Source organism: Peromyscus eremicus, chromosome 4 (assembly GCF_949786415.1).
Source record: "Peromyscus eremicus chromosome 4, PerEre_H2_v1, whole genome shotgun sequence".
Taxonomy (NCBI): domain Eukaryota; kingdom Metazoa; phylum Chordata; class Mammalia; order Rodentia; family Cricetidae; genus Peromyscus; species Peromyscus eremicus.
This window is the reverse complement of record NC_081419.1, coordinates 130,964,838-130,973,981: the sequence shown is the minus strand read 5'-3', so window position 1 is coordinate 130,973,981 and position 9,144 is coordinate 130,964,838.

Here is a 9,144-nt window from a genome sequence, read left to right as displayed (position 1 = left end):
CAGGCATGGAGACAGCTACATGGCTGACAGCCATCTTTGCTAAGGCAGGAAAGGATGGATTTTGTCATGTGACTTCACTCCCATCTTGATTAAAAGTGACCACATGGCATAAGCCAATCAAGGAAAAACCACTCCTCCTATCTATGAAGCCCAAACCAGATGATTCCTCCACTATTTTTGATCATGCTGATGAGCCTCCCTTATTGGCCTCCATCCACGGTCCCTTCTTTCCCTCTCTAGCCTTTTTGGTCTTCCCTTCTCCCTCCTCAGTGACAGGCCATCCAAATCAATCCTTTCAGGTGGCCACTTTCAGCCCCCTGGAATCCCTTATTCCTCCCACTCCACCATGGGACCCCCTTTACCTCCTGCTGCCAGGCCCAAACCAGCCACAATTTTCTCTTTTGAGAAGGATGCTGGGGTGGACAGCTTGGTCAGGATACATTAAGCAAACTCTCTCAAATAGAAAAAAGATTTGGGTCCTACACTGCTAATTCTTCCACCTTTATTAAAGAATTCCAGTGTATTACCCAATCTTACAACCTCACCTTCCATGATGTTTATATGATTCTCACCAATAGCCTTCTGCCTGAGGAGTGCTGGCAAGTTTGGGAATATGCTAGGGTGTATGTAGACAAATCCATCAAACTAATGTCACCCACCCAGCCAGGGCTGAGACAGTCCCTGACCGGGACCCTAAATGGAATTACAATACTCCAGGGGATATCCTTGCTAGGGATCAATATTTTTTTCATTTTTCTTTATTAAGAAATTTTCTACTCACTCCACATGCTATCCACAGACGCCCCCCCTCCTCCCTCCTCCCATTCCCCCAGCCCTCTTTCCCAAGCCACCCCACATCCCCACTTCCCCCAAATCAAGGTCTCCCATGGGGAGTCGGCAAAGCCCAGCACACTGAGCCTAGGCAGGTCCAAGCCCCTTCCACTGCACCAAAGCTGTGCAAGGTGCCACAGCTAGGGATCAATTTATAACTTGCCTCCTGGCTAGTCTCTGCAAGGCCACTAAACCAGTGAATTTTGAAAAAAAATCCAAGAGGTCTCAACTTGTCAAGGTTGCGCGTAGCCTCAAGCCATGTCCCTCCGGCTGGCTGACCGCACTCTGCTCACCACAGCTCCACCATGGCAGAAATCATGCAGAAGCCCACTGTTAGTGCTGGCTCTTAGACTCTGCTGCCTGTGAACTTGATGATACCCCATGGTTCTCAGCGGCCGATGCCTGGCTGCTGCTGCTGCTTGCAGTGGGGACTTCTGAAGCTGGCAGTCTCTGAAGCAGCTTTTCGTTCTTGGACTACCAGGTTTGTTTGCAGTGTCTGCTCAGTCCCGGATGCCACTTTGTGCGCCCCAGGTCCCGCTCGTGAAAATCTGCTGTTACCCTAAGTTAAACCTTCACCAAAACTTTACTGCTTTAAACCTAACTTACTAAATAGATAAAGAGAGAGAGGGAAACATAGACAGAGACAGATACTTGCTGCAGCATCATTTTAACTATTCTGCTTTATATTTACAATTTTACTCCCGAAGATTAGGATATCACTGCCTCCTTTAATTAATTACTGAGCATGCCCCCTGCTCCGCGGTGTTCCTTCTCTTTATCCTCGGTACCTAAGTCCCACGCTCAGGGCACCATCTGTGGGAGTCCAGCTCCCACCTTTTGAAAGGTTCTTAGGCGGTGGAGAGAGGAATGAAGAAATGATAAATGGAAAGCTAGACCTAGCCGACAAGAAGAAAGACAAAAAAACACAGGAAAGCTTCGGGAGGACCTGGGTCAATAGCCAACAGCCTAGTCCTTTATTGAAAAGGGCTTTTTATAACATGCCAAGGGGAGAGGCAAAAGACCTCCCCCTTGCAAGATCAAAGCATACCATACAGCCAAGTGTAGACCCTTCCAAACACCTGGTAACCATGCCCATGGCCAAATCATCTCATTATGCAGCCCTGCTGGGTAAAGCAAGATCAGATTCTCTGACCCTGAGTAAGGTCTCACTAGATAGCCTCTGTGGGCTTCCACACAGATCTTCTTTTAGTGTGTAAGCTAAATGTGATGATGTGGCCACTGGCCACCACGACTAATGCCATTTCACATGGCTGCTTTGATGGCCAGAGCTCAGAATTTATCTCTGGGCTTTCTTGATTCAGTTTACAAAAAGATGCCATTTAAAAACAATACTTTTTAAATAAGGTATTAAAGCTACACCTCCATGCATTCATATACAAGAATGTACCTCTGGTTACAGCCAAAGTTCTTATATGCAAATCAAAGAAGTTAACCTTTGGGCCACCTGTTACTGTCTTCTCTCCTCTCCATCTGTCCCACCTCCTAACATGTAAATGGATGGTTCTCTCCCATCTGCCAGTTCCCAAATAACTACTCAGAGGCTTAATATTAATTATACGTGCTCAGCCAGTAGCTCAGACTTATTGCTGACTAGCTCTTACACTTAAATTAACCCATAATTCTTACCTCTGTTTAGCCATGTGGCTTGGTTACCTTTTCTCAGTATGGCATTCTCATCTTGCTTCCTCCGCGTCTGGCTGATACCTCCTGACTCTGCCCTTCTCCTTCCCATTATTCTTAGTTTGCCTTTCCCACCTAACTTCCTGTCCAGCTGCCAGCCAATTAGCATTTTATTAAATCAATTCATGTGACAAATCTTTACAGTGTACAAGAGGATTATTCCACAGCATTTCCCCCTTTGTCTAATTAAAAAGGAAGGTTTTAACTTTAATATAGTAAACATTTATTGAGTAAGAATTACAGTAACAACATCTAATCCATTTGCATTTGGCAAAACTAGAGAAAATACTTATTTATCTTTTCTTAGTGACTGTAAAGTTTTATATCTAATTTATCCTTTATCATATTTAAGGAAACTATAATTATAACTATCTAGTCTTCAACTTCATCAAAGACCTGAGAAGGAAATAATATTACCAGAGTAATCAGGAAGTGCAAGCTAACAACTTCCAAAAAATGTAAGAAATGACAGAGACAGCCGACAGTCACCTGAGGTTTTCTCTTCAATGTTGGGACTTTCAACTTTGGCTTATAGGCCTAAATTATCTGACAGACCTTTTTCAGAAGCAGGAAAATTTGAGGAATTGTCCTACCCTGTTTTGACAAAGTTTGGCAGTCATTTTTCTTTGTGTCCTGCTCATCCAGATTGGACAGCATATTTACTGTCAACAGTTGAAGCAAAGGCAGTTTCTTTCCCAATAGGCCACTTTTTGCCAAAAAGATAACAAACTCCATATGGAGTGTCTTCAGTGCCCGTCATTCTCTTTGAAGTAATTGGTGTGCCAGAATAGACATGTCTCACTGTCTGGAAAAGTCTAAGTTCTTAAAACATTTTAAATGCCATATTCTGTAGGTCTTTTAAGTATTTGAAGATTACCTATCTAATTGAAATATATCTTTGTATACCTAGAAAACCTAACTAATATGGCTATACGTTTGACTATTACAGATGATTATTAATCTGTATTTTTTAATTATACATTACATTTTTGAATGAGCTGCATAAACATAATACCTTTAAACAAGAGTAGAAATATACATACAGTATAACAAAATTGACTTTAAATTTATATCAATAAACTAAAATCCATGCCAATGTAAAATATTTTGAGGTTAACAGTTGTTTTTTGGATTAAATTAGATTCAATAATCTACCCTTTTTTTCATAATAATCTACCTTTTCCCCATCATTTCTATATCATATCCCCCTTTCTTCTTTAGAAAGAGGTTGACTATGACCATTAACAATTTATAACAAACTCCCTTAAATGAAAACAAACATTTATAAACAATATTTTGGGAATTTGAGCATAGTTCTCTAGACTACTTCCTGTTGATTGGGAGCACTGGTAATCTTATGGGGACTCTGAAAAAATTTAGAATTATGGTCAAGTCCTGACTGGGGTATTTTGTGCAGCTGGTCCATCTCAGCCAGCAGTCTTGAAGCTGTTTTGGATGCAGAACTCAGAAGAAACTGTAACAGAGGTATATTGAAATGTTGGATCATCTGGCCGTCAGTTTTTATTGGTCCCCTTGTTCTGAAATACATAAACTTTTAAAGGTAACATATTGTAGTAGGACAGGCCCATAGGGTCGAGGAAATTAGCTGAGGGCCTAGCAACAGGTGCTGTCAGAGCTCCTGATTGTGCCCAGCAATGAAGGACAACCACACAATGTAACCAGATCAGGACACAGCCTGGATGCTGGGAGGAGGGTATATAAAGCCTTCCCCATTACTGACAAACGAGTCTGCTGTTTGCCTTCACCTGACTCCTGGGGTCTGTCATTGACTCTGCGCCTTTTCACCCCCTCCCCTGAGGTAGCCGTTAGAACCAAGGAACAGCATATATATCTATATTAATATAAATATAAACTGTGTATTGTTCATAATCCAGCCAAAGACAATTCTTTGTTTTATGTTTGAGCAGGTAAAATATACATTACTTGCAATCACTTTAGGCTTATTCTTCCATGTCTGTAGTCAGGATTTTCAGGGGGTCTTCCTCAATCAAACCTGATCTGTTCCAACCCAGAATGAATCCATAGACTCTCACCTTCTGTGGAAACAAACGCAGAACCTCCTTCCCAAAGCAACACATCCCCAGACTCAAAATTTAAAATCAAGATATTTTTAAAATATATAGGTTGATTTAACCTAGCAGTCCCCACAATCAAATGTCTCTCAGAAGTTAGCTTGTTAACAGTCAAAAAAATCCAAAAAAAACATAACCACATACATAATCTAGACTCTGTGTATTCTTCATCTTTATGTGCCTTTTTTATATTACTTTATTCCCTTTTAAAGGACTTTATTATTTTAAAACTATATAATTCTTTTTTATGACTGTCTATACCTTCTCTTTACTCTCCTAAGCCTATGTATATTTTTAAACACACTGTAAACTGTTTAGAGGTTTTTTCATCTGATGATATCTTTACTGCATATTTCTATCTTTTGCTGACCACATGAGTCTTTAAACTGAAGCCGGGTGTTGGTGGCACACGCCTTTAATACCAGCACTCGGGAGGCAGAGCCAGGTGGATCTCTGTGAGTTCGAGGCCAGCCTGGTCTACAGAGTGAGATCCAGGAAAGTCAAAAAGCTACACAGAGAAACCCTGTCTCAAAAAACCAAAAAAAAAAAAAAATGAGTCTTTAAACTGCTAAGCAGGTATAACTAGGACCAAAGCGGTGGCTTTGGCAGCTGGATCCACCCGATTCCTTGGTCTGTGAGAGATTAGTTCATGGCAGAGGTATTGGCAGGAGCCAACTCTGGGAAGTTTCTGAGTCCATGCTGCTACCAAGTAGTGTGTCATCTGCTGCTCATAAACCCCATTTAAGTATTTGGTATCAGGGCCTCTTAAAAGAGCTGCTCTGTTTTTGCTGCTAGCACTGAGTCAGGAAGCTGTCTCTTAAAGGAGCCATGCCTCTGCTTGCTGCTAGCAAGAAAAAGTAGTTATCAAGAAGCTGAGTTTAACTCCGTTCTTTTGTGTGTTTAGAATCTTTTTTAAGCTTTCTCAGGTTTTATATGGAAATTCTTGCCCCATGTTGGGAGCCATATGTAAACAGATGGTTCTCTCCTGCCCACCAGTTCCCAAATAACCACTCAGAGGCTTAATATTAATTATAAATGCTCAGCCAGTAGCTCAGGCTTATTACTAACTAGCTCTTACATTTAAATTAACCCATAATTCCTATTTATGTTTAGCTACATAGATTGGTACCTTTTCTCAGTATGACATTCTCATCTTGCTTCTTCTGCATCTGGCTGGCATTTCCTGACTCTACCTTTCTCCTTCTCTGTAGCAGAGTCCTGTGCTGTTGTTCCTTTTCTGGGAGGGGACCAAGTAGGTACAGAGTCAATGACACAGACTCCAGGAGAATGTTGAAACAACAAGCTCAGTTTATTCAGGAAGAGGCAAGCCTTATATACCCTCTACCCTGCCCTGGGGAAAGGTCTGATAAATATGCATCTGCTGGTGTGACATGGATGCCTATCATTGGTCCAGGTCATCTCAGATCATGCCTCAGCTGCTGTTGCTAAGGCCCTTAGGCAGACCCAGGTTGGCTCTCAGAAAGTATCTTATTACTGGTTTGGGCCAGATGGCCCTCAAGCCTGTTAAGGATGTGTTATCCCACACTTCCCAACATTCTTAGTTTGGCTTTCTCACCTATCTTCCTGCCCAGCTACTGACCAATCAGTGTTTTATTAAATCAATTCATGTGACAAATCTTTACAGTCTATAAGAGGATTATTCCACAGCACTAACATATAAGGGTCTCCAAACACTAGTCCCTTCCCAAGTTCTCTCTCTATCGGTATCACTGTTAGATGACACTATGCTTACCCTCCAGCCATGTCCACCTCTTAACATTTCAAAGCTCCCCATCAACCCATCCTGGAATGCTTCCCACCTCATTCCTGTACTGAGACTCTAAAAGAGTTATTATATTGTAGCTAGAGTTTTCCTGCCTGGCCCACAGTCAGGACAAATCTCTATCACCCGCCAGTCCCGCAGCCGCTCAGACCCAACCAAGTAAACACAGAGACTTACATTGCTTACAAACTGTATGGCCATGGCAGGCTTCTTGCTAACTGTTCTCATATCTTAAACTAATCCATTTCTATAAATCTATACCTTGCCACGTGGCTCGTGGCTTACCGGCATCTTCACATGCTGCTTGTCCTGGCTGCGGCCGGCAGTGACTCCTTCCGCCTTCCTGTTCTTTCTTTTCTCCTCACTGTTAGTCCCGTCTATACTTCCTGCCTGGCCACTGGCCAATCAGTGTTTTATTTATTGACCAATCAGAGCAATTTAACATACAGACCATCCTACAGCATTATATCATCCTACACATACACACCAGAGAATGCTACCTCAAGACAGCTATACTTGGTACACAGCAGCTCCTTCCTACATGAAGGAGTATGAAAAGCAGGGTATGCAATTGTTTCAGACACTATAGTGATTCTAGACACTATAGTGATTGAAGCACAGGCCCTTCCAGCCTGAACCATGAAGCAACAGCCCATCCTAATAGGGTCAGGAAGCTGCTCTATATCAGGCTGTCAAAGACTGACTCAGTCCCCTACAACTCCCTTATCCAGCTCTCCCTCATCGGGGCTTACCCCTTATGCCTATTTCTTCTGTGACCAAAAGAAAGATTACTGTAAAAAGTGGCCAGAAACTTAAAGAGGTCCCCCATATTGGTCCTGCAAATACCATGGGACAAATCTGGGCTGTCCTAACTGCATATCAGTGACTGAATAACACTCTGCCTGGTGGCTTTGGAGAGTGCTGCTTATTTGTCCCTTCTAGGTCAAACTCAAGACCACCATTCGTGGCCTCATCCACTGTCTTGACTCTCTCTCTCACCTCATCACTTGTTAATTGCTCTAAGACAAATATTATTACCATCCCTTATCTCTCCCACATCTCTCTGTTATCTCAGACTGCTTTAACTCCTCAGGAACATGCTTTGTGGGTACATTGAATTCCTTGGACTGCAACAATACCTTAACTCTAGTACTACCACCCAGCCCCTATGGCCAAACATTCACAATGCCTTGATTCTCTGTGGCACCCACTGGGGTGGTCTGGGACTTGTGCCCTGGTATTCCCTTTTCCAAAACTAGAAGGGGCACCTGGTAAAGAACTCTTGCTGATTCCCATCACAGACTTTGTAATGGCATATCATGACAAATGAGCAGTTCAGATCCAACCCTTTTTCACAGTCCTAGGCATAACCACTGATGTCACCACTGGAGTGGCAGGACTGACTACTTCCCTAGGTATTTACCTTCATTTTTCATCTAAGTTCATCTAGGATCTCAAACAGGTGGCTCAGACCATCCTTACTCTCCAGGGCCAAATAGACTCACTGGCCACCATAGTGCTACAAAATCAGTGAGGATTAGATTTACTAACAGCAGAGAGAGGTGGTCTCAGGAAGGAATGTTGCTTCTATGTCAACAAGTCAGGTAGAGTAAAAGACAAGATCTGACAACTCTAGATGCATCTCTAAAAACAAGAAACAGCTCAATGCCTCTGGCCAGTGGCTCACTGACAGTCCAATATGCAATTGGATACTACCCTTCTTAACCCCCTTTCTCCTCCTTTTCTTGTAGTGGGCAGCTGTTCTGTCTATGACCTTGAAGCACCACCCCTAGAGATGCAGCAGGTAACTGCTCCACCTGCCTATGACCTTGAAGTACATGTCCCTGGGGCACAGCCTTGTGGACCCTTAAGACCTTGGATGCATGTAGGCATCACTCTCTCCTCTCGTGCTTTTGGATGCTGAGATGGACCAGGCTTGGAAGAACAGTGTGGACCATAGTTTGGCTTTCCAGTACCCTATGATAAATCTCTCATGCTGTAGTGAGTTTTTATCCCTTAGCAAATTCCTTGCCCTTTAAACAGACTCCATGGATTTCTCGTTATATTTTCTTTTTTTTTTTTAAAGATTTATTTATTTATTATGTATACAGTATTCTGCCTGCATGTGTCCCTGCAGGCCAGAAGAGGGCACCAGATCTCATTACAAGTGGTTGTGAGCCACCATGTGGTTGCTGGGAATTGAACTCAGGACCTTTGGAAAAGCAGTCGATGCTCTTAACCACTGAGCCATCTCTCCAGCCCTCGTTATATTTTCTTAATCCTACTAGTCACACCCTGCCTTATAAACTTGTCTAGATTTCTTCAACAACAGATTCAAAAGATTTCTAACCAGACTTTCAATCAGTTGTTAATACAGGATTTCCAACCCCTAGCTATGGAGTCAGAGGCCTACAAGACCTGGTTATACCTTGATGGTGAAGGTCAAGTTTGTCAAAGGACTTCAACACTCCCATTCAACAGGAAGTAGTCTAATGAAAATGTTGCCCCTCTTTCCCAACCCCTGATTGTTTATCAATAGTAAACAAAAAAGGGGGGAATGTAAGCCCTTTGAGGAATGTGAGTGGCCAGGCCCCTCCCCTGAGGACCTCCAACCACCAGGTTCCACCAACAAAACACTCTAACTGCCCTAATGGCCCTACAGAGTAAAAAGCCCAAGCTCAGGACTTGAAATCCCACCAATCCCCACCCTGGAAATCTCTGCCTCCAAGAAACGCT